The sequence below is a fragment of the Schistocerca cancellata genome, chromosome 8 (assembly GCF_023864275.1).
Source record: "Schistocerca cancellata isolate TAMUIC-IGC-003103 chromosome 8, iqSchCanc2.1, whole genome shotgun sequence".
NCBI lineage: Eukaryota > Metazoa > Arthropoda > Insecta > Orthoptera > Acrididae > Schistocerca > Schistocerca cancellata.
In genome coordinates this window covers 545,716,450-545,719,355 of record NC_064633.1, presented here as the reverse complement: position 1 = coordinate 545,719,355, position 2,906 = coordinate 545,716,450, and the positions used below count along the sequence as shown (strand labels likewise).

Here is a 2,906-nt window from a genome sequence, read left to right as displayed (position 1 = left end):
CATTGTCAAAAAGTTTCTCTAAATCATTAATAATTAATAGCTCTCCGTTTTCAAGCCACAAGTGGCCCATTGGGACCATCCGATCGCCGTGTCATCCTCAGTTGAGGATGCGGTTAGGAGGGACGTGTGGTCAGCACACCGCTCTCCTGGTCGTTATGATGGTTTTCTTTGACCGGAGCCGCTACTATTCGGTCGAGTAGCTCCTCAATTGGCATCACGAGGCTGAGTGCACCCCGAAAAATGGCAACAGCGCATGGCGACTGGATGGTCACCCATCCAAGCGCCGGCCACGCCCGACAGCGCTTAACTTCGGTGATCTCACGGGAACCGGTGTATCCACTGCGGCATGGCCGTTGCCTAATAATTAATAGCAGCGATAAAATTAATAAGTTCAGTAATTTTCAAGCTGTGTTTAATATAGAAGGCGTAAATTAGCTGTTTTATGAACTTGGAAAGGAGATCAGTTCCTCTGATAGTTTGGGGAATAAAGTTCCAAAGTTATTTCCTGATATAGAAAATAATTTTGAGGAGATGGCTCTATTATGTAGTGGTATAGAGAAAAATTTTTTTCGTCGAGAAAGAGTACTTATGCATTGTTTCTCAGATAGTAATTTTAGAGCTGAAGATAAATCAGAGGGAGTGCAATGATTCGGCAGATGATAGATCACACAAGGGGTTCCATATTTAGCTGCACGTAGCCATGATAATTGTTCGTAGGCAGAAGTCGTATCATCGAAAACAAAATGAACCAAAAAATGACAAATTGTGCATCAAACTGTTTGTGAAGATACAGAATTATACAGTCAGTGACAGAAGTCGCACTCGGACTGTCGCCGTGTTTCCCCATCTACCAGGTGGGCTCACTGCCGCTGGAACTTGAGGCACCCCTATTTGCGGAGAGAGAGAGCGGAGGAGACGGGACGGTGCGAATGAATGGGACGTGCGAGCATAATGCCCGCAGAAACACGGCCTCGGGGATGAGACGGCAATTTGAGGAAATGTGTCCCCCACGGCACGTTCCTGGGGCCGCGCTAAGGCTGCAGGCTCGCGCGAAGAGAGTGCTCTGTAATCACGGGAGACGGCCGAGTTTGTTTCCGCTAACCGTCTCCTCAAATTGGACTCTCGTGTCATTGATGAGACTGCCGGTGTAGTACCCATTTCCCGGGAGAGGGACAATACGGGCTGATGCTTACAGGCGAAGAGATATGCCGGCTGAAGATGGAGAGGGACGTAATGAGTTTAAATAAGTTGTGCTCCGCTTCCACTTAGGAGGAACAGCAGCAAAACGTTTGAGGTGCAGGGGAGCAGAAACGTAAACTGAGTCGCCGCGGAACTGTTGCCGCTTTTGCAGGAACACTTGCTCACTTAACAAAAGGATTTACAGAGTAAATACTTTGATTAGAATGACACGGAGCTGCAAATGATTTACGAAATGATATTCTAGATGTATCTCCAACTGACGACGGTAGTGCCGAGTGTAATACTCCTCTCCCTCTCTTTATAATTAAAATGATTATTTAGCAGTCGAAAATTTAATCAACGCCATCGGAACGTAATTTAGTTGGGGGCGAAGAAGTTACACGCAGATGAACAAGGGAATGGTACGAGTTGTGATAGTTTGTCTATTACGAACCCTGTGTCGCTTTCGATCTTTGATACAATTTTCAACATCTTTGCATTGCTTAACATAATGCGTTTGTTAATAGTTTATCATTAAACAGAAGTGTTTGCAATTAACGTCACTGTTTATTACGCAACAAATTTAATCTCACTATAGTTCAGTCCACTCTCGCACACGTGATTGTCTTGCAACACTTGTTTCATTCGATGTAACGCCACTTTGGAATATATCCCACCAAATTTATTGTATTTTAAGCCAAATACAGTTTTGGACAGTACCACTTCTTAATTTGTGCACGTGATACTCTTCGACACTGAGAAACACATTTCTTCTACTTCAAGTTCATTCGTCTCTCTATGTTTTTGGAGAAGGTACTGTGGACCAAAACAAGAAACAAATGTCTAATAAATATGGGATCTAAAATACATACTGCAAGAGCTATGAGAACTTGTTCACCTAGGCAAATGTGAATCATATCTTTTCTACTGAACAAGTGCCTATATCTCTTACAGTATGAATTGTAAAGCCATATTTACTTCGCTTTTTTTTGTTTTGGAATATACTACTTTCTCCAAATGTATGAAAACCAAAGAGCTATCAGTAGAAGAGATGTTTCGCAGTATCAAAGCTGAACAAGTGTTCAGAGGTATTAAGGTATGCGTTTTAGACTCCATGTTTACTAGACGTTTTTTCTTGTTTTGATCCACGCTACCACCTGTGACAGGTGCCTACCTTGCAAGTTTTGCAGCAGTACCGGAACATGTGTTTCACTGTCAGCGGTATTAAAAAGATTATCGCTTATAACTTCCGATTCAGTCGGTTTCGGACCAGGGTCCCTTACCTCAACTTAATACATTTTCCGGCAGTCATCGTGAAAGTTTTTAACATGATAACAGAAACACCCTGTCTCTGTCCAGTGTGAAACTTCCAGTGAACCATATCAAGATAAAATGTCGTGTGACTAGGGCCTACCGTCGGGTAGACCGTTCGCCAGGTGCAAGTCTTTCGATTTGACGCCACTTCGGCGACTTGCGCGTCGATGAGGATGAAATGATGATGATTAGGCTACACAATACCAAGTCCCTGAGCGGAGAAAATCCCTGACTCAGCCGGGAATTGAATCCAGGCCCTTGGGATTAACATTATGTCGCGCTGACCACTCAGCTCCCAGGAGTGGACAGCATATCAAGATTACTGAATACACTAACATTTTCCCCATGGCTTCCGGTGCGCCGTATCAAGATTACTGAATACAGTAAAATTTTCCCCATGGCTTTGCTCACTT

General features: G+C 43.7%; 1 pseudogene; it reads right to left on the bottom strand.

Moving 5' to 3' along the window:
• Positions 1–241: 241 nt before the first annotated feature.
• LOC126096033 (5S ribosomal RNA) lies at positions 242–358 on the bottom strand (annotated as a pseudogene).
• Positions 359–2,906: the final 2,548 nt, after the last annotated feature.